Below are 23,928 nucleotides of genomic sequence, written 5' to 3' on the forward strand. Positions count from 1 at the left end.
GGGTACACATTACTTTCAATAGGTGCTGAAGCTACAGTAGGCCGTGTTTTATGTTCGCTGCAAAGGGAAACTAAATCCCCTGATTAATGCAAAGTTACTTATCACGATGTCGCCGGGCCATTTTTTAACCACAGAGTTGCCAGAAAGCTGCTAGCAGCCGGGCTAAAGCTTGAAGAATCCAGGGCTCCGCCCCCACCAATGGTCAGAGCCGCGAAGCTAGATATGTAACGCTCAACAACAACAGCAATTTAGCAAAATCTAACAAATTAATTTACACTGATAGAAGTGTTGTTGGATACACCGTGTGTTAATAGTGCGTGACATGGAGGCTGTACATGAACAGCCAACCACCAATCACAGTCAATGTTGATCAGTTTATCAATCAAACAAGCAGGCCCCGCTAGTCGGCCACGACCTGGAATTTAGAGGAAGCAACATTCATACATGATTAATATCATAATAAATATGGATTGATAGTTTTATATGAATACAATGGTGTCATTTCAGCCAACCAGTTTAAGAAATCACCCCAGTAGTCGAGGATGCGTTATTATTTCCAAATAGAGATATGTACAATATGTCATCTTGTAAAAATGTGTCTTTTTTTCACATCGCAATATATATCGCAGGTACAAAGAATACCGCAATGTCAGTTTTTTCCAATATCGTGCAGACCTAACAAGGATATTTAATTTGTTAATTGTGTTGCTTTCTACTGAACTCACATTTGTAAAAGTTTTTCAAACTGAAAAGCTCAATCAGTGGCTTCAGTGAGCCACCGGGATTTAAATTATTATTAATTAAAATGATGGAAACCCATCATAAGGCCTGTACTGGGTACCGGACCTGTACACAGAGGGACCTGAAAATGCTGGTGAGGGGGATTCATTTGGAAATGGAAATGTAGTTTAGCCAGCTTAGCATGGATCTAGTCCATGCTTGAGAGCTCCTCTCAATCACGTTGGGAAACTTGCCCCATGTAGCATAAAAGCACCGTGTCATGGAGGCAGGACCAAGGTAGGAGGGGAGAGTAGGGGGAGGGAGAGGAAAGAAAAGAGGAGAGAGACTGTCAACGGAAAGGCTATTATACATTTTTCATTAAGTTTCCAGGCACTAAGCCACATCAAAGCCTCTCAGAGATAGAGGAGAGGGAGGCAGAGAGAGAGAGAGAGAGAGAGAGAGAGAGAGAGAGAGAGAGAGACACACAGGATGTTCTAATTAACTTCACAGTCGCTTGCACTCCCCCCTTCTCTGTCTCACACACACTCATTCTCTGTGTATACGAGTGTGTCTCTATCCTGCCCACTTACTGTATGCAGGTCTTGTAAAATTCATCACGACACCCCCCATCTACAAAAGAAAAAAGGTTGAGACTTGCAGCTCGGTAAGAGCAATCAAGCGGCAAAAAACAAAACAGGGAGGGGGGGGGGGGGTTGGGGGCAGAGCGGGGGAGGGGGATGGGAGGGGGGGGGGGTGCGGGCCAGCGATCAGAGAGAAGGGGAGAGGAGCCCGAGGTGTGGCTGCTGCACGACCGGGGAACAGGAAGAGAGGAAGGAGCAAAGACCCGCCCCGCCCGGTGCGTTCTCATGGGTGCATTCAGGTCATACGGGGAAAATGAGAGACCATGGAGCTGCAACTTCCACAGCTTTTAGGAAAAACTCTTCTCCTGGCCTTTGAACTCTATAGCTCCAACAATAAAAACGCTTGTTGTTCACCAAGGGGGGGGGGGGGGGGGGGGGGGGGGGGGGGATGTAGGAGAGCATAAGAAAGACCTTTTATTCTAGTTTATGTAGTTGCTGTAAAAACAAAGTTTTTCATTTATTTACGAGCATAAAAGCTTATTAAAAGCCACCAAAGTCTACAAAAGTCTTCAGCAATGTATCAATCTATTTATCTTCAAGTCATTTCAACAACTTTTCCCACAGTTGTAGGGGGCAGGACCCTCGTTCTTTCACCATTCCATTCCCGCATGGAGTGAGTCAACAGGAAGTTGAGTGTGCTCTTCACATTGAGTAAATTATAGACGTGTCATCTTAACAGCGTCACCGAGCTGTTCGGCTCCTGCCAGAGTGCCGACGGAAATCAACTCCAATGCAAAAGAGAGTAATTACATGACTCTGTATAGGACTGCATCTGGAGAGAGAGAAAAAGTTAAATCAAATGAAAGTGGGAAAGAGAGAAAGATTAACAGAAGTTTGTCATTCATGTGAGTAGTGATGGTTTCCCTGTGAATGCGCTTCAATCAGTCCTAAATATATTTCAATAAAACACAGCCAATTGACCACTAACCCACTCGTGTTTTATTGATGAAAGTGGTTTTCCCTCCAACTCTGCAGGCACTGAGACTTGCTTGTGTGATTTCTCGCGGCTTGTGTTACACAGACCCAACAAGATTTCCTTGGTCCCTTGGTGGGCATTGTCCACATCTCTGAGGACACGGGCTGCAACAGGACAGTACAGATTGACTGGAGCAGGGACAGGGTCAGTGCCTTGTTGAAAGACACTTCAGGGCAGACTTTTTGCCTCAACGTCACAGTTCATTCAGTCAACAAAATGCCCCCCACCCCCCCCCTCCTTAAAATGATCATTTGTGTTAATTACTCACGCAGTATTAGCTTGAATTCTTGAAGATCACTTGTTTTTTGTCCCATGCCTCCACGGTGAAGTATGAGACAGTATTGGCACACCTGTTTTAATAGTAAAAACCCCCACATAAGTAGGCTATCAAAGCTATATTACTGTGTATTCATATAGACCAGGTGAAAATAATGTTTTATGAAAAAAGAAGTATAAAGGGCTGGGTACCCAATTCAATACTTTTTAGGCACCGACCGAATTACCGCCATAGTATCGACTATCAACAAATGTCTCGTCATTAAATACCAAATTTCAATACCTAAGGAGTAAATCCTTTCAGCGCCAGAGAGCCAATAGGCATGCAGCATGCTAACGTTCTAACGTCTGGTTCTTAAGCCCAGTTCGGAACAAAGACTTGCAACAAGATGAAACCGTTTGGGAGGTTGCAGGGAAAGGTTTCAGCGGTCTGAACCGTCCCCTCTCAGCTCGACTCAAACCAGCTGATGGTGTCGCTGCGACTCGGTTGGTCGAGTCTCCAGAGGCTGGATTTAGAATGTAAGGGATGTCAATAGAGAAGTCAGCTGGTGAAGTCTAAGCTAGAAACTATAAGCTCGACATTAAAAATGATCCACAATTTATTTTGTTTTTACTTTCCAAACAGCTGGTAGAAATGGCAGAGTTTTAGACAGAGCCTCAACGACCGCCCGAAAGCCCGGTAACGACATGTGGTCTAGAGAGAGGGACGTTACCCACATTCATATTTAGATGAAACAAACAATATATCCAGCTCCAAAATGCCCGAGAGTCGGAAGTCTTTGGTCTGGACTGGGGTCTAGAGACAGGAATGGAAAACGCTTCGTTGACGCGGCTCATGTCCCATAGAAGCAGCTGAAAAATAAATTAAATGATTTGTGCCGGGATGTGTAATGTTTACATTTGATTTTGGTAAAAGGGATTTCATGATATTAGTATCGAAAAAAGTCATCATTCAGGAACAGGTATCGAAGTCACAGCATTGGTATCTGCATACCGGCATCAAACATTTTTGAACGATACCCATCACTACCCATAAGTATTTTATTGAAGCAGCAATAACAATTCTTATTCACGTTTATGATGGTCGTAGTCATCATGACAAGAGCAAAGCAGGAAGTAATGATTGGTATAATTCCGCCAAATTATGCGTTGAGGTAATGTTTGGGTCTAATAAACACCAGACTTTTACTTCAGTTTAGTTTAAAAAAATTAATGCTGGGTGTAAAAAAGCAACTTTCTGAACTACATCACGTTCTGCATCATGTGACTGGTAGTAAAGTAATCTTAAGAAATGTCCATGATCAATGTTTAATTTTTTACAACATATTTCATTAAAAAAGGAATCAAGTTGGGAAGTTCTGCCCACTGCTCCCTCCAGGGAGGGGTTAATGAGAAGGAGAACGAAATTCTTCACCTGAATGTGACAATAAATGACCGTTGCCTTACCTTTTCACCCTGGACTCTATAGACGGTGTCTATGAACCCCAGACAAAGAGAGACAAACACAACAGAGACGTCCCAAGCCAACAGTGGACACCTGATTAGCGTCAATAATGAAAGAACATGGGAGATGACAGCTGGAGGAGAAGTGGTCGGCCTTCCCCATAGGCCTCCCCCCCCCACAGCTCTGCACACATTAATTGGCAATGCGACCTTGGGCACAGTGAGGAAAACAGTTCTCGCTTGTTACCATGATTCATAATTGGTTTTTTGTCATCTTCAAATAGGACTTGGAAGATAATGAATAATTTGAGTTGTCTTGTCACGTAATCCTGATGATCCATGTTGGCTTGCTAAATCCATAACTGGTTAGTAAACAACGCCAGGATTCAGGGAGCGCCTAATGAAATTTGCTCCGCTTTCTTGAATTTGATAAGTGAATTTTTTGGTTTGCTTTGCCAAATGACACTACCTCAGGCATGTGCTGGTGACCTGTGATGAGACAACAGAGAGGACGAGAATGAGTCTGTGTGAGGTTTAAAGGCCATAACAACAAAAATGCTTTGGTGAAAACATGAACCCTCCAGTTGTTCTCTGGTCAACTTTGACCCATTTTTAAAAGTTTCTAAAATCCGAAATTTGAGTTTCTTTCAACCAAAATGTTACAAAGATAACGTGGATGGTTCCATACAACGCTCTTTCCAAGTAAAATTAAGGGTCAGTTAACTACTTTAACTGATTTGGGGTGTTTTATTCAAAAGTATTGCATTGGGAAAAAAAATAATTAATGAAAGAACGTTGAAAAAAGTGACAAGAATATCGGAAAAAGGTTCAAGCCAAAAAAAGCGCAGAAAAAAAACATCGGAAAAACTGCCAAAAAAAAAAAAAAAAAAATTAACAAAAGTGTCAAAAATGTTGGGAAAAGTGAGAAAAATGTCGAAAAAGATGACCAAAACGTTTTTATCAAACATTTTGACCCAGAAAAAACAATAATTTGCCTGGTCGACAAGGACCCAACAAACATATTTGAGATATTATTTCCTGTATGTAACCTTAAATTAACAAAAGAAAAACACAGACACCACAGAAGGAGGTTTGGCATCCGTGGAGCACAAACGGCCCAGTAGCTGTATAGTTACAGTGTTGTTTAGACTGAAAAACCTTTGCTGTGCTTTCCCTTTTGTTCTCCAGCAGCCATCATCCTAACAACATGCAAAATAGTGATCTGAGGCAGGGAAAAGCTCTTTCACTACGTCCTTCTGGGTGCAAAATAATTCTGTGAACACTGAAGTTTACTTTTTTCCCTCAGATGAGTAAGGAAACATGGTATTGCAAGACTGCAGTGCTCAAACTGTCACATCTCACCTCTAATAAAGCACAATGCTGTCTTTGACTGGAGTGGCGCGGAAGTGAAGCACGCTGCGCTGTCAATATGTTTCGCAGATGAGCCCATTAGCCCGCTGCTGCTGTCAGCACCAGCCTGATGAGCGTGGAGCTGACTGCCTTTGGCCTTCAAAGCCCCGCACGGACTTGTACTGTTTTATTCGACAGATCTGACTCTTCATTTTGGAAAAAAAAGAGCGTGGATGCTGTTCTCAACATGTCTGCTATCTGCTCGTCTCCGGTGTATCAAAAGCCGCTCGCCCCTGGTGTGGATCACCCCCACAGTGCATCAGTGGGAAACAATTGGCCTATCAGGCAGCACGAAGGTGGCTAATGAATAGATTGTGTGACTTGCCTCCAGACAGACAAAGAGATAGACAGCAGCACTGAAGCCAGAGACAGACATCATATCATCATACTGAGGCACAGCTGCACAACCATGACAACCATGTTCTTATAATATGGTGTGCTATGCAGAACAGAACCTGTCAGCTGAACAACAAAATGCATGTATTTAGGTTTAATATAAGTGTAGTATGGTGTAAGACATCAAACTAAACAAAACAGACAGGTATCACAGAGCAGTACACCCTGTAGTATATTTTAGTTCCACAGTATAATACAGGACCTAATACAGAGCATTTATAAAACAGTAGTATAGGTAAGGGATAATGTAGCTGGTTATTATGGCAAATATTTGCTATAATGACCAGTTTGCTCTAAATTATCCCACCTATCACATGGCAACTTACCAAATCAGTCAACATTTTGACACATAATACAGATTTGAAAATAAAATAAAATAGGCCTGTGTGTGTGGTGTGTGTGTGTGTGTGTGTGTGTGTGTGTGTGTGTGTGTGTGTGTGTGTGTGTGTGTGTGTGGTTAACTCAGCTGCAAAATGCAGTAACAGATCGCTATCTTTGGTTCTGAAGTCCTGTCAGGTCGACCCGGCAACACTGAAACTCCTTCATTGTTGCTACGCCGCCTGGGGACACTAAGTGGCCTGATATCGGACTGTTTAAAGCGTGTATTAATACTAGTCAGGTAGTAGTCTGACGATATCGGACTGTTTAAAGCGTGTATTAATACTAGTCAGGTAGTAGAATGACGATATCGGACTGTTTAAAGCGTGTATTAATACTAGTCAGGTAGTAGAATGACGATATCGGACTGTTTAAAGCGTGTATTAATATAGTCAGGTAGTGATGCGATATCGGACTGTTAAAGCGTGTATATACTGTCAGGTGTAGAATGACGATATCGGACTGTTTAAAGCGTGTATTAATACTAGTCAGGTAGTAGAATGACGATATCTGACTGTTTAAAGCGTGTATTAATACTAGTCAGGTAGTAGAATGACGATATCGGACTGTTTAAAGCGTGTATTAATACTAGTCAGGTAGTAGAATGACGATATCGGACTGTTTAAAGCGTGTATTAATACTAGTCAGGTAGTAGAATGACGATATCTGACTGTTTAAAGCGTGTATTAATACTAGTCAGGTAGTAGAATGACGATATCGGACTGTTTAAAGCGTGTATTAATACTAGTCAGGTAGTAGAATGACGATATCGGACTGTTTAAAGCGTGTATTAATACTAGTCAGGTAGTAGAATGACGATATGGACTGTTTTTAAAGCGTGTATTAATACTAGTCAGGTAGTTAGTCTGACGATATCGGACTTTTTTAAAGCGTGTATTAATACTAGTCAGGTAGTTAGAATGACGATATCGGACTGTTTTAAAGCGTGTATTAATACTAGTCAGGTAGTAGAATGACAATATCGGACTGTTTAAAGCGTGTATTAATACTAGTCAGGTAGTAGTCTGACAACATCGGACTGTTTAAAGCGTGTATTAATACTAGTCAGGTAGTAGAATGACGATATCGGACTGTTTAAAGCGTGTATTAATACTAGTCAGGTAGTAGAATGACGATATCTAACTGTTTAAAGCGTGTATTAATACTAGTCAGGTAGTAGAATGACGATATCTGACTGTTTAAAGTGTGTATTAATACTAGTCAGGTAGTAGAATGACGATATCGGACTGTTTAAAGTGTGTATTAATACTAGTCAGGTAGTAGAATGACGATATCGGACTGTTTAAAGCGTGTATTAATACTAGTCAGGTAGTAGAATGACAATATCGGACTGTTTAAAGCGTGTATTAATACTAGTCAGGTAGTAGAATGACGATATCGGACTGTTTAAAGCGTGTAATAATACTAGTCAGGTAGTAGTCTGACGATATCGGACTGTTTAAAGCGTGTATTAATACTAGTCAGGTAGTAGAATGACGATATCTGACTGTTTAAAGCGTGTATTAATACTAGTCAGGTAGTAGTCTGACGATATCGGACTGTTTAAAGCGTGTATTAATACTTGTCAGGTAGTAGTCTGACGATATCGGACTGTTTAAAGCGTGTATTAATACTATTTAGGGAGTAGTCTGACTGTTTGAAGCCTGTATTAATACTAGTTAGATAGTAGTCTGATGACATCTGACTGTTTTAAAGTGTGTATCTTAACATTAGTTAGGTTAGGGAGCAGGACGGGATCTGGGAGTCTTTCTCTCAGGGCAGTCACATGACTGGGACATGCCAGGAGTATTTTGGTGGTCTCGGGATGGGATTGGAGCAACAACTGAATCCCGTGTCACCCTCTAGTACGTATTGTAGGTACAAACGCAGAAGCATAAATTGAGCATGACTCCAGAGCGCTGTGGTGATCCGTCTGGCAGTGTGAGAGTCAGACCAGAGGTAAGCTAGGTAAAGCAAGTTATTGTACAGTATAGTACATGTGTAGTATTGTATAGTCCAGTATCAGAGACGCTAACAAAACTCCCAGCTAGGGTTCAAGTCAAGTCTCTCGTGTTGTATCACATGCTGCCTTCAATCCAGGCTGCTGACAACACTGCATAGCCAGATACAAGGAATTCAAAGCAAGGAATATGTTATTATGACTCCTCTATCAATCAGAATACAATATCAGCTGTGATAAGTTGTTCGGTATATAATCACTGTAAACAGGCTATTGCAATATGACAGAATACTGACAGTAGTTTGCCTCATAACATATAATACAGAGCAAATATTGAGGTACTGAAGAAGAAAGGACTCGCTTGTCTGTTGCTGAATCATAATGACAGATCTTGCCTGTGCCGGCCCTGTGGGGCCATAAGAACAAATACACAACATGTTATACCTCAAACCGCCGTAATTAACGTTCCCTCCCCAAGGAGGGTCTGGCTAGTTCACACAGCATTCTGGGATGGGAGAAAAAGGTTGTTCTGGTTTATTGGCATTTCTTTAAAGCAATCACAATCGTTGTGGGCGGGGCTAAGCTCCGTACGGAGCCACAGTGCCTCTGCTAAATAGTCTCAGGATGGAAGTTGTTTTGGTGGAACATGTGTACGTTCAGAAGTAGTTTTAGTTGTCAACAGAAAACTCAGATTGGACAGATAGTCTAGCTAGCTGTCTAGATTTACCCTGCAGAGATCTGAGGACCAGGTAACAATAGTCCTCAGATTGGACAGATAGTCTAGCTAGCTGTCTGGATTTACCCTGCAGAGATCTGAGGACCAGGTAACCATAGTCCTCAGATTGGACAGATAGTCTAGCTAGCTGTCTGGATTTACCCTGCAGAGATCTGAGGACCAGGTAACCATAGTCCTCAGATTGGACAGATAGTCTAGCTAGCTGTCTGGATTTACCCTGCAGAGATCTGAGGACCAGGTAACCATAGTCCTCAGATTGGACAGATAGCCTAGCTAGCTGTCTGGATTTACCCTGCAGAGATCTGAGGACCAGGTAACCATAGTCCTCAGATTGGACAGATAGTCTAGCTAGCTGTCTGGATTCACCCTGCAGAGATCTGAGGACCAGGTAACCATAGTCCTCAGATTGGACAGATAGTCTAGCTAGCTGTCTGGATTTACCCTGCAGAGACCTGAGGACCAGGTAACCATAGTCCTCAGAAATCAGCCGCAGATTAGAATCACAACACAAAGAAAGCTCAACGCAACAGACATCCGGCCTAAATGAGTGAAATCTGGCAGAGTTTCTGGCGGCAACATAGCAATCCTGGAAGTGAAACATCAGGGATATAGAATATTCAATTTGTGACCCTCCAAGATCCCAGTCTTTACATAAACGTTAGATGATAGTCTTTAGATGTTACATTACATTACATATCATTTAGCTGACGCTTTTATCCAAAGCAACTTCCAATTAAATGCTTTCAACCCTGAAGGTACAATCTGCAAACAACAAGTAGTGAGTGCAAGTACATTAGCTTTAAATGAGCAAAACTACAAAGAGATGTGAAAGTGCAGTTTCAAGAATTATTATTATTATTATTATTATTATTATTTTCTTCTCTCTTTTCTTTCTTCATGTTAATCCAAAGTGTATTAGGAAGAGATGTGTTTTTAGCCCTCCTGATGTCAGCACCGATGGGCTGATGTGAGATGGTGTCAGACTTTAGTCTTTCCAAAGTCTCTTCCAAAGTCTTCTAGTGGATTCTGGGCATTCAGTGGGACTCCAGTCTCTAACTCAAGTCCCCATCTCTGCCCAGTATAGGAAGTAGTACACAGTACTGTAATGGATTGTATAAATATATTATTGTAGTTTTTTTACATTGTACGTCAAACAGAAAAGTCTGCATTGTGAGAGACCAGAGCCCATCCTCCTCCCATGCCAGAATGCCGTGTGGACTAGCCAGACCCTCCTCCCCTCCACAGTGTGTGGATGGTCCAGACTAGAAACAGAATGATATATTACAGGTGCTACAATGTATATTACCCACATTTTGAAGCACATCTTTTACGAGGAGTATTCTCACAGGGCCATGGTGGGTTGTGTCCACCGTGAAAAATGTAAGACAAAAGTCATTGGCCAGATAAGGCCTGCCCTCTTGAACTTTGAAGTCGGAGAGAAATTTGTTTCCTTTTTTTTCTTTTCTCAGAGCTCCATGCTGCCACTCATCTCATATCTCCACTGGAGATGGGCTGCAGAACCCCAGCCTGCACCTCATACACACCGATACACACCACGCAAGCATATAGAAGAAAAAGCTTCTCTCTTAAGGATGCCTAATTGGCGTTCATTGACTTTAGCGCCAGCAACAGATATTGTGTGATAGTGTAATGACTAAAGATTAGCTCCTGGTGCGCGCTGGGTAATAACAGCTGAGGTGGAGAGCTGCTTTGCAGAAAGCCATCACACCAGATAAGCACTGTAAGCAATGTGATTACGTGGATGGTAGTGTAATCTGAGCCCTATTAATATGTTTAATTGTAACCATTTGCAACAGCCCTGAAGCTCCCACCCATGATTGCTTGGCAAACGTGTAAAGTGTTATTTCATGAAGTGCTGAGCTAAATTCTCTGTAGGCAGACAGAGAATTATAAGGCTCTTCTACGTATACTGGCATGCTAATAAAACATACTCTGTGACGGAATTTAAAATTCAATCAGGTTGAGGCAAGCGTGTGCTAAATGCATCCTGGAATTTGAATAGCTGTCTGTGTTTCGCTCTCTCCTCGCCGCCAAATTGCACTCTCTGTCATTTCTTTCACAAAAATCATCTTCTTCTCGCCTCACCTCCCTTTCTCCCTCTCTTTCTGTCGCTCTTTGTTACCGCCTCTTGTTTTTTTTATTCTCTGCTCTCATTCTATCCTGCTCAATTTCTCATTTTCTCCATGTAATATTTACAACCTTGTTACTCTCTTGTTCCTCAGTCTCCTGCACACCTACCCCCCCCCCCCATCCACCCTCCCTCTGTCATCAGATATGGGAGCTCAGTGAAGAAAAGCCCGTCTCAACATCAAACGCCTCCCTGTCTATTTGTCTCCACCCATCTCAACTGCAAGGGAGGCACAACCCTAGAAATCAACTACCCCCCCAACACACACACACACACACACCTACACCTTTTTCTTTACTCCCCATCACCCCTCCTCAACTCTGTTTGTGTCTGGTTCTTACTCTCTCCCCCTTCCTTCCTTCCTTTCTTCCTTCCTTCCTCCTTCCTCTTCCTTTCCTGTTTGCATCTCCTTCTCCCATTATGAATGGATGAATGAATAATATTTTATTATTGTGTCAAGCATAAAAGAAAAAATGCCCAGCCCACATTTTGTTGTCATGAGTACGCCAAAACAATTTAGGATTTTGAACAGACCTATTAATCATAATAATAAGGACAATATACTGTATAAGAATATGGGATTTATTCTCAACTTCTTTTAATTTACATAGTTCGCACAACCTTTTATCTTTTTGGATGTTTCTAAATCTATCAACTTCAAGTGCAAGGCGAAGGATCCCTATTTTCTTTATTTAGAATTTAAAAGAGAGATTGCCTGTGGCTGCGGAGCCTGCAGCGCTCTCTGTGTGCGGAGCAGAAACCGTTCATAGACCTGTATCACTGTTATTTATTACTCTGAATCTTTTTTCTCTAATTTGTTTAGATCTCTGCGGGACAATTTGAATGAGTTCTGATATCAAAGTGCCGCGCAGCGAATGAAAACGAAAGCTTTAGTGAATGTGCAGGAAAAACAACGGACGAAGTGTGTAAAAATAACAGCAATTATGGAACATTTTTAAAAGCACCCGCGAGCATCATAAAGAAGATCGCTTTCTTCGCAGTTTCTCTGTTGTCTTCGGGCTTCAGAGACATCACTTTGGCAGGCTTTGTATATGTTTGCATGTTTCAGGGTGTCTGATTGAGTGCAAAGACACGCAGTGATGCAACCAGAGGAAACCGTTCCAAGGGCCAGGACAAGTTCCGCCCCGCCAACTATCCCTGGCAACTCAAAGTCCCGACTGCAGAAGTTTGTGTTGCATTGAAACTGGTTGTATCCATGACAACAGCAGAGGGTCTGGGTCACAACTGCAGTGTTGTTTAGTTATATGATCACAATGATTGCAAAGTAAAAGCGTATGCAGGACAAAGCACACACAAAAAAAAATAAACTATCAAAAATAAACTCCACTGATCTCCAATTATTGTCCATCTAAAGGTTTTTTCAAAGTTTTCCTCCATTCAATACTTGATACATAATCCTGTACTAACACAATCCTGTAATGACAACATGCTAACTGCCAACATAGGATTCCATTCACTATGCTACTATACTATGCTAAGCTAACAAGCGGCGGTGCTGCTGGTGTTGCACCGGACTTAATCAATGCACGCAAGAGACAAAATGTGTTGCCCCCCCCATCTCCAGCTGGAGGAGACCGTGATAAAATCTATCTCAACAAACAGTGGTGTGTTCCTTTAACACTTAAGTTAAATGGATCTAGACACAGAAATGGAATATAATATACAGGACATAAGGTATTCATTAGTGTATAATCACCCGACTGGTTGTGTTTTTCATTAGCTTAAAATAGATTTTTTTCTTTAATAACTTAACCCTCATGTTGTCCTTGGGTCAAATTAGACCTATTTTCAGTTTTTTTGTCACAAATAATGGGCCTTCAAAATAAGCGCTGGAAATGTCAACATTAAAAATATCAAATAACTCTGGAAAAAACATCAAAAAAAGCACCCACAACATTGAAAAAGGGACAAAAATGTCCGAAAAAGTGATAACAATGGTTCATGGTTAACGGGAAGACAACACAAGCGTTAAAATTTGATATCATTATGTGCATACATACTGTACATAGGCAGATGGTCCTCCTCTAATAACTAATATTTTGGTACAGCTTTACCATATTATCAGCAATAAATTTGATAGGGCAAAGTTATTAGCAAACAGTTGCTTATTAAGACATCCAGCAGACATAGATCTCATTACACTGGTATTAATCAATATCAATACCAACGTTGGTACCAATATTAGCTCCGCCCACCACATATCAGCCCACCTATGATCTTTTCCTGAATCTAACTGCGTAAACGTGACGACAATAGTCCCGACGCAGCCTGTTTAGATAAAACGCGTTTAGAATTAACGCTGAAGGAGACATTTAGCGTCAATAACATCGCCTAAGGCACCTGGCCAAGCGGCCATGTTTCACACAATGGGAGCTAGAATGTGTTGCACTTTATTGTACATTATGCAACCCCACTTGGAATAATTTAATAAGCCCAACTGTCCCGTTCTGGTCCCACGTGTCAGTGAAACTATTTTTAACCCCACCCAGGATCTTTTCCTTACCCTAACTTTGTGATTTTATCCTGGAAAGAAAACAATGACACCAAGGGTCCTGACACAGAGCATCAGAAACTGACCCCCCGACAAAGCGCGTCAGCCCTCAGAAGGGATTATGTTACTAGCTGAAACCCCCTTGTCTCTGACCGACACGCTAAAGAAGACTTTTTGAGTCGGCAATGACAACGCCGGGATATTGTTTCAACATAGAAATGAGTAAAAACTATTGATGTCTTATGTGCAGCCACTTTTTTAATTCTTTTATTTTGTATTGGCAAATTTGTTAATTATTCTATTCGCCAATAAGAACACACAGTACTGCTCACACAGTATTAGAGCGTGCACTGTGATGGTTAAAGTCAGTCTGACAACAGAGGAACTCCATCAATCTCTAATGCATAGCCAATGAGGGGCTCCTCCAACAACAGGCCTTTGGAAGCCACTGGAAACAGATTGATCTCTTTGTATGCGGGCAACATGTTTGTCCCTCGTCCCTAAGGCTCTCATTGTCTTCTATTTGTTTAACATGATGGAATATGCTAATGAGGCAGGCTCTGTTGAGATAAAACTAGCACCACAGTGTTAAGACACTAGCATATCCCACAGAATAAAACAGTAACCCCTTTCAATTGAGTGTTCCCCTGATAACAGAAAACTGCGATGCGAGCAAATTAAATAAACAACAAGCTATATATTAAACACGAGGAGTCTCTTTGTGGTGCTTCTCAGTCTGGGGAGATATGAGCGTGTGTTTTAAAAAAAATGAGGCTGGGAATTGAATATTACCAATAGGGCATGTTTTCATGATGATTGCGGAGTAAAATTGCCATTTTTGTTCCTTCATTTCACAGAAACAAATGCAGCAGCCGATGCCCGCGGCTCCTGGGACCTGGGGGGTGGGGGTGGGGGTGGGGGGGGGGGTACACGGTGAGCTCTTTTGATGCAAGTTCATTACACACGCAGTACGTCAAAACACTTTTCTGCACGCTGGTTTTCAGCAGAAACAAGCGGACGAGAGGAAAATGAATAAACACATACAGCATACACATGCAAACTTAAAAACTAACACTCCGCCCACCCCCACAGGCCACACGCCGGATTACGCTTTCATGTTATTTGCCCAAACTTTTGATTGGTCCCAACAAGCAAGAAAGCAACGAGCACTTGTTTACTTCCTGGCAGCAAATAAATATTTTACACGGAGTGCCTTCATGTTGGAAATCTGGTCAATGCATGGGAGATATCTCAGCAGTCAAGACCGGGAACAAGATGCAAGTCTGCAACAAGAAGGAACTCTGACAGAAGGGACACATGCAGCTTTAACAACATGCATGTCAGAAAGAGACATGCACAATACACCAGTGTCTGAAATGGGCCAGTACTCACCAGTTCTAGGTACCCGCACTTCTGATTATGAGTATTTTAAGATTAATAGGCTGATATCATGGACTGTACAGGCTGTATCTCATATTTATTGGGACAAACCAAGCAGTTCTATGTAAAATCAGCCAATCAGAACCAAAATATAGCCTGAATTGAATGGTCCTTTGTTTCATAACCACATTTTAAGACACAATGATGATTGGACTGTGAGATTGACAGTGAAATCAGGCTCCTTAGATCGAATGATGGACCATTCAGAGTCACTCCTACAAGATATAAACGATGGTCAAGCCACGCAGCTATTGAATTAAGGTACTGGCCCCTTGTCACATGAGGGCCCTGGGTCCTCAGTCCCCTTTCCCCCCCCAGCCGGACGCCCCTGAGTAAGATATGTCTCCACTCCATAGAAACACAGAATAAAACAGGAGGTTTGTGTAAGATATGCAGGGTAAAGGTTCATACATCATAGAGAAAATCAACCTCCCTGCTGTAAACACTGTCAGTGTTAAAGCTCGGTTTCTTTCTATTCCCTACCCTCAATGTAATCCTGATTTAACCTGAAATCTAAACACGAGCGTGAGCTGCCTTTGACTTGAAGGGTGTTTTCCATTGGTCTGTGTCTGTGAGGACTGTTCAACCCTCACACAAAATAAACACATCACAAACATAACAGTGGAAATGGAAGAGAAGGCTGCAGCCCACAAGTGTGTGAATAGCCTTTTAATTGGAGGCCTCGCGACTGCCCGAGCGCCAGTGGAGGAAATCTGTGTCATTCACCTCCAAGTGACACGGCACCAAGCGTCCTGCTTTTATTCCACCGCTGGGACAGAACTTGCCGGGGACTTTTATTTGACACTGAAATAAGATCCGGCATGCTGAACCAGCCGCAAAGCCTGTCTTGGGAAAGATAGGGAATAGACAGAGAATTAGAAGAAAAAGGAGAGGGGAAAGGGACGGAAAATGAGAGAGCTGAATCGTACCAGAGTTAAAGAGAGAGGAGGAGAGGATATAAAGAAATAGAAGGAAAAAAGTGGTCAATGAAAAAGGGAAGGCATGTTTGATACTGGCATCGTGTTCCACAGAGCTGTAGTTTGACACTCAGAGCAGCATAGTGTCAGAGTATGTCAGTTGGGTAAAATGGGTTCAGATTACCCTTGGCAAGCAGAAATGTACATGAAAAGTGTGTGTGTGTGGAAAAAGAAATAGAATGAAATAAATGAGTGTTAAGCCGCTGCAACAAACCAAGGAATCTATACTGTGTGGGCTGTAATTCAGCCACAGTGAGGTGTATACAAGTAAGCATGCTCCATAAATACAGTCCTCTGACACGCCATGGGGAGAGCAGGGACTACACGGAACAGAATATCAAATTATTTCAACTTTGACCTTGATGCTGCTGACTCTTCATATACCTGAGCTGCGCTTTGCCTCTCTTCTCTGCAACATGACAGTTCTGTTTAGGCACCAAACCACTAGTTAAAGGTCCCATGACATGGTTCTCTTTGGATGCTTTTATACAGACCTTAGTGGTCCCCTAATACTGGATCTGAAGTCTCTTTTATATAGACCTTAGTGGTCCCCTAATACTGTATCTGAAGTCTCTTTTATATAGACCTTAGTGGTCCCTAATACTGTATCTGAAGTCTCTTTTATATAGGCCTTAGTGGTCCCCTAATACTGTATCTGAAGTCTCTTTATATAGACCTTAGTGATCCCTAATACTGTATCTGAAGTTTCTTTTATATAGACCTTAGTGGTCCCCTAATACTGTATCTGAAGTCTCTTTTATATAGACCTTAGTGGTCCCCTAATACTGTATCTGAAGCCTATTTTATATAGACCTTAGTGGTCCCTAATACTGTATCTGAAGCCTCTTTTATATAGACCTTAGTGGTCCCCTAATACTGTATCTGAAGCCTCTTTTATATAGACCTTAGTGGTCCCTAATACTGTATCTGAAGCCTCTTTTATATAGACCTTAGTGGTCCCCTAATACTGTATCTGAAGTCTCTTTTATATAGGCCTAAGTAAGACCTCATAAGGAGCAGATTCCAGATCGGCCCATCTGAGCTTTTATTTTCTCAAAGACAGAGCAGGATACCCAGGGCTCCATTCACACCTATCACCATTTCTAGCCACTGGGGGGCCATGGACAGGCTGGGGGAACGTACATATTAATGTAAAAAAAAAAAAATAAATAAAATAAACATAAAGTGCAATGTGACCTTTAAGTTCCCCTTGAGAACCTCATATTCTGCTCATTTTTAGGTTCATAATGGTATTTTGAGGTTGTACCAGAATAGGTTTCCATGGTTTCATTTTCAAAAAACACCATATTCTTTTTGTGTGCCAGTGTGTGAAGGGTGCCTGTAGTGTCTAAAGTGCTTTGAGTAGTCGTTAAGACTAGAAACCCAGACATTCACATCCACTTCTTTTATACAGTCTATGGCCACGGCACAAAATCAAAAAAACATGACAGAGATATTATAACACTAGCCACAATGATAACACGGCATCGTCATCTGACGTGACCGTCACAACATGTCAAAGACAAAAAATGGAATTTCCTAGCATGTCAAAACACATTATGCACAAGCAGCAGGATACAGCTCTTTGACTATTAAGGCATTATGTGGGCTTAATTTAGCATGAATAGGTTTTTGCATTATAAATAATTGAGATTGGTATAAATTAACAGTTAAAGTACCAGTGGGGGGGAGGGTTGGGAGATACAGCCCTGTTTGGCGGCGCATTACACACAGCTGAAAAAAAGACAAGAAAAAAACAGCTGTGAAAAATGATGCCCTAAGTTCAAAGCAACTTCAATCAGGATACATTTCTCTCTCTCTGATGAATAATTGAGCAACAGCCTGAGCAGCCTTGAGTCCTAGCACTTTTTTTTGTCACGCTTTTGCATGAATAAAACACTGTTTGGCCCGCAGAGCTGTCTGCATTGCAGGGATACGGCACTGTGTACCAACATGGAAATTGCTCTAGGTATCTTTCTCTCCGGCTTCTCCCTTCTCTCCGGCTTCAGAGTCGTCTGCCCCTGCATTTCTAATTTTGCTTGTCTTTCTCTCTCTGTCCTTAACTTCTATCTGTCTCCCTGCCTCACTTTCACTCTTTGCCATTTCTTTTTCATTACCTCCTTATTATATTTTATATATACTTTTTTAGCCAGCAGTGCCTCTGTTAAGAAACATGAATGGATAATTTTCCTCTCATGATTCAATAAAAAGATACATGCATGCCTGTAGGTGCAAAGAGGTGCTTCTCCCTATCCATGAAATTACATCTCGACGTGAGAAAGCAAACAAGTTGTTGTTTAGTTGAAAATTGGTTCCACCCTCAAATTTCAAAGCATAAAATGAAAGTCTCACCCCAACCTATGGAGACAAAGCACATTTAAGTCCCGCCCCCACTGGAGGGGAAACAGCTCTCAGGTCTCCGTTGACTTGTGTTGCGTGAAGGTGCCTCCTTGTCAATTCCATCTGCAAGCAAACAACAGAAAAGTGCCTAAAAAGAAGCCATAACTAAGATTTAGGAAGCTGCTGAACCAAAAAATTGAGCCTTGGATACAGGTGGATGCAGACAAGAGGAATCAGCAGGAAGACGGGACGACCGTGGGATCCTCACACTACGCTAACGTTACGTATGCAGCATGCATTTTGTTACCAAATTAGTCAAATGTCCAAATTGTCAGTTTTAGGCTAACTATATTTCTGTAGGTTAACAATCGGCCATCGGCCAGTCTGGCGAGGTCGGTGACTCGTGTCTGTTCCATGCTGTCGTCTGTCGGAGGGGCCGCCGGCCTTCTGTTGGCCGACCCGACATGCTTGGACTCAAATAACCAATCTGATTGGTGGAGTGCTAACCCGGAAACGAAGAGAGGGATGAGCGTGACTAGAGTCTCTCAAAATCTGACGAAATTGTTGAAAATGTTTTCAGAAACGTGAAAAATAATTCTTGCTTTAATCTGGTGGTTTTAGCTAGCAACAGGCACTTTGTTAGCGTTTTAACCCTTTAAGACATTTTTCTATTTCATGGTAGGCCTCACCTCGACTCTACTCGCCTTTTTTGGTTTCCCATTATGAAAAAAAGTCCTGGTACCCCTTAACAAGAACTTTTTTTAGTACCACCTCAGTCGAGGTTCCAAGCGAGCTGCAGACTACTGATTGGTCGGAGAGAATCGTCACTAATCACTGTGTCCTCATTGTCAATGACTGGGGGGGGGGGGGGGGGGGGGCTGTCCGTTTTTTTTTTTGTTGCCTCCAGCTTCTTTTGGAACAACATTTGTCTTCTGGCAAACAGCCAAATGCCGAGAATCCAAACCAACACACCTTCGATGTTGGATGTGACGCCCAGCCACGCTCTGCTACATCTGCAATGGAAAAGGAGGGCGGGGCACCGCGAGCTGGCTCTAGCACTGGGTAAGCGCCACTGACTGTAGCTCTATTGTGTGCAAATTTTTTGTGATGATACCATCCTTGAAATGTATTTGTAACAGTGTATTTTTTACATAAAATGTAAAATCCACTAAAAATTGATACAATCTATATAGCAAATCTTAGATAAGCATGTCATTACTGCTTCGGTTTGCTGACTTTCTAATTCTTCTCCACTTCTAGTGTGCTACTGTTATACAACATTTTAACAAATACCATTATGCTGTTAATACTACTTGTTAGTAGTTTGACTTGTATTACTTTTATTTTGGTGTTCTACTCCAGTGCAGAGAATGTGTCACTTTGTCGGCTCTCCTTAAGTACAGAAACTACCGATTTACATAAGTTTTATGGGTGATACGAGTCTGAGAAGGTCATCATATCCATATTAGTTCCGCAGCCCTCACCTATAGTCTTGACCCTTTGAGATTTGGAGCGGAGAAAAGCGGGACAATCTGTACAGAAACCACCATGAACTTCCCCCCCTACTGTTTTATAATGAACGGAATTTAGCTCAAACTCTGTCTTCTCATTATTTTTGCATTGCATGGGAGCGATCACACTGCATATTTTAGTCTGAGTGAATTTTAAATGTCCCCAGTCATACAGATACAGTATACCCTTTATCTAAATAGATGCACACATACATCCAAGCTATTGAGAGACATTAAAAAAGTTGAGCTTATTGCATGTTAAGTGCTTTTGTGCTGGCACTTCTAGACTAACTCACAGACAATGAAGAAAACGTTCCCTTCCGGCCAGCTTGCAATACGTGAAGCCTCTACTCAGCAGGTTTAAAGTGCTGTTGTCAGTCTGTCAGGGTCAAGAGTTGTTTACAAATCATCAAAATTAGATTGCACCTCAATAAAGCTGCCTTTTGTTGGCCACTTGTGAATATGCAATTGCAGGTCAAAACAAGGTGACATAGTGTAGGGTATTTAGCACTGATTGGCCCATAGAAGGATTGTTTACGTCAGGCTTACAGTATTATACTACAGTGCGTAGATGAAAAGGACATTTTACAACTTTTTCCCCACCCCTGCTGGTCATAGTGTAATCCTAACATTTCAAACACTTTTCCTAGTTGAAGTGAAAGAGTTTCCCGAGCCGGGATCCTGAGGGCTGCGACTGAGAGCTCATTAAATGCGATGATTTCGTCATCCGGCAGACTTTCAGGAAATGCGTTGGGCAAAGGGAAAGGGATTGGCTCACAGTCTGTCATGGAGAGTAATGGCGCATCAGAATGCAGAAAGGAAACTCCTAATGGTCTACACTTCAATATTTAATGCCTTCTTTCTGGCCCTTTCTGTTTTCTGCTGATGGCAGTTATGAATGTAGGCTCCATATTTCATGGCAATAAAGGTTATTGCAATGGTGAGCAGAACAGTAGCTCCATGGGAGTGTGTTTGGGGACAGAGTTGTGGTGATTTACGGCCGCTTGCTGTAATCATAGGCCGCTGTGTCTGTCCAGGAAAGGAAGAATTGGACAGAATGAAAGACAGTTATCAGGACTCAGAATTGGCAGTTGAGTCCATGTCATCCATAGGGTTGTAGAGTAAAGACAAAAAACAACAGCAGACAGGCCCGTGATTGGAGGAGGCAAAGCTATCTCTGTCCAGGGGTGGAGCCAGAGGTGGGGAGCTTCGAGGGCCCTAGACCAAAATGTTTTCTCAAAAAAACCCGAAACATTTAGTCTGACTGTCAGAGGCTGTAGTGGGCTCTGTTTTAAATATAGAACAAATATAAATATATTGGTATCATATCAAATATATAAAATCTAAGAATTCCATTGGTTCCATGTTGTGCTAACTTGTTGGGATGGGTGGAAATAATGCTCCAAAGGTTGGTATGATTATGGAAATACTGGCATTTAAAGGGGACCCCTGACCTCCCACCCCATCATATCTGAATAAACATGGGTTCTGTGGGCACCCAAAAGTCACCCACTTACAGATAACCCCACTTTATGATAATCCCATGCAGTATTTCCTTTGCAACTATCATGTTTTTCCCAGATGATGTACAGATTTATATAATCAAATGTCTAAAAATAGTGGAAATAACTGCTGTAAACAGGGAAGAAAACCTGCCCCGACCTCCTTAAGTTTTGGCTGAGCCCCTATCTCTGTCCATTACTATGGCCAGCACATAGCCTGGATCACAGAGATCTGGACTATTTCTTGATGAAGAGGTGGAAAAAAGAAGAAATTGCAAGTATTGCATGCTGATAAGAAAGTACACACTTCTGCCCACACACACGCAACACTGTGTCAGCATTTCTCAGTTCTCAAGGCTTAGGCCCCATGATCCAGATGGGACTGGGAATGAAAAAGTATTCATCTCACATCTCAAGATATTTAATGTAGAAGTCATACAATTGGATTTTTGTGAAATGGTTTGAAAATATGTGCCACTGGGCTGAGACCTTTTCACTTGTTCAGTTTGCTTTATCCTGAAACAAGTGGAGCAATGTGCCTCATACCGTTATGTGACACATGAGACAATAGTGGAAAGAATTGAAATCGGTCAGGCTTTAAACATTGAAAAGAGAATTAAACGTGATCAAGTAGACTACTGTGAGGGCGGTGGACGGGAAGGATATCCTGCCAGCGCTGGGTGACATTTGACCCGGGATATCCCACTTAAGATACCAGTCTAGTGTCACCGTGCCAAGGTCACGGCACTTCCCCTGCTGTTGCACTGAGCCAAGGTCTGCTTTGATAACACTGTAACTGCAAAATCAGTACTTGTGCTACTTTAGTGTCACAGGGTGTCATTGTTTTCCCCTCCGGTCGTGGCCTTCACTGGGGAGTTTTATCAGGTTTCCGAAGGGTCTTAAAAAGTCTAACATTTCAAAATCAAAATGTTAGGCCTTAAAAAGTCTGAAATTCTAACAAAAAGTATTGTGTTCTAGGTCTTAAATCCTTTTAAACAGCTCTTGGTTTCCTCCATGCAACTCTACGTCTATTGCTAATTTTTTTTAATTCCGTGGTTTTGTAGTTTTTTCTCTCGTTAGTCCAATTGCAATTTTGCTGTGCTACAACTTTGAATGAGACCAAAAAGCGCATATACATAAAGTTTAAAGTACCAACTATTCTAGTAATAACATAACATAGCATATGGATCCCCATGTCCGGGGAGTAAACTCCCCAGAACTGGGTTAGTAACAGGCATTCCTGGGACAGGATGCACACACATGGAAAGATAAAGGTGAGAGCAGCTCAGAGTGTCAAAGGAAGGAAGTCCAGTCCAGTCAAGGTGAAGTCCAGTGAAGCCCTTGGGTTCACACACCCTACTTTCTATCCATTTCCTTCCGGGGCACTTGCCCCTCCCTACCTCGAACTGAGCTATCACTTTGATCTAAACTACACCCGTACAGTTTTATGACTTCATATTGCACCTATTGCATGGTTGGGACACTATTGCCGTGACAAAATCTGTCCTCAGACAGACAGACGGAAAGATGAATTTGACTGAATTTCAAATTGTAATTGTACATACTACAATTTCTCATTGTGGGAAACTAGGATTGGTATCGCCAAAAATGAACCTTTTAGAGACCAGTTTGATTGGCTTACCAACTTAATTCATTATTGGTAAGGTCAAGTAAAAATTGTGTTATTTTTTAAACAGATATTTTAACCATGTTAGCCTGAAAAAATAGAAATTACAATGTATCTTTATTGTTTACATAGCACATTTAAAACAGCATAACAGGATCCAAAGAGCTTTCCAACCAGGGCAGATGGGGTGGAGTACGCCTCGATACACAGAGAAACAACAGCTGGCACACCACCACAAAATGTAACACAAAACAATATGCATGGTAAGACCAAAGTAAAAAAAGACGTTAGAAGACTGAATTAATTCTGCAATGGTGTGAAAAGCAGTATGGGGAATATGTGAATACCTGTATGTCAGGGGAAAAAGGGCAGATTAAGTTCAGTTACAACAAAAACAAAGATGGACCCAAGAGCTTCTGTTGAGGTTGAAAATACCAGTTAAACTTTACTTGAAGTTTTCTACATAACAGTGACATGACACTGTCATGAATGTGTCATAAAACATTAAAAACAAGTCATAAACGGTTATGACTGAACGCTTTTTTAGTAAGTGTCATTTGGTTTTGTCATGACAGGTTATGGTTACTGTTATTGTTGTTATTGACTGTGTCATGACCATGTCATGTAAGTGTCATGTGTTCATGACAGTGTCATGTCACTCTTATGTAGAACACTTCAAGTACAGTGTCACCAAAATACCTACTTACACAAATTTGATGAGCCAGAGCTCGAGAATGAGAATGAAAGGATGGGAACAGGCGAGGGTGTGCACCATGCTGTCTCAAAAATATATTTAAAATGTTCCTGTCCATATGTGTAACATCTTATCGTTATTTTTTTTTTATTATTTATCAGTTTTATTCAAAGGCTGCTTCATGTTGGTCGACAAGACTTGTTTGTAATAAACACTTGTACCATTTCAGGGGCATCTATA

The 23,928-nt window shown here is 41.7% G+C and overlaps 1 long non-coding RNA gene across 1 annotated transcript; it reads right to left on the reverse strand.

Moving 5' to 3' along the window:
- Positions 1-27: 27 nt before the first annotated feature.
- Positions 28-20,413, reverse strand: LOC116689410 (uncharacterized). Its single transcript, XR_004331983.1, has 3 exons — positions 20,404-20,413; positions 17,233-17,240; positions 28-168 (listed from the first exon to the last, which is right to left on the reverse strand). It is a non-coding gene; the product is annotated as an uncharacterized LOC116689410 (long non-coding RNA).
- Positions 20,414-23,928: the final 3,515 nt, after the last annotated feature.

The sequence above is a fragment of the Etheostoma spectabile genome, chromosome 5 (assembly GCF_008692095.1).
Source record: "Etheostoma spectabile isolate EspeVRDwgs_2016 chromosome 5, UIUC_Espe_1.0, whole genome shotgun sequence".
NCBI lineage: Eukaryota > Metazoa > Chordata > Actinopteri > Perciformes > Percidae > Etheostoma > Etheostoma spectabile.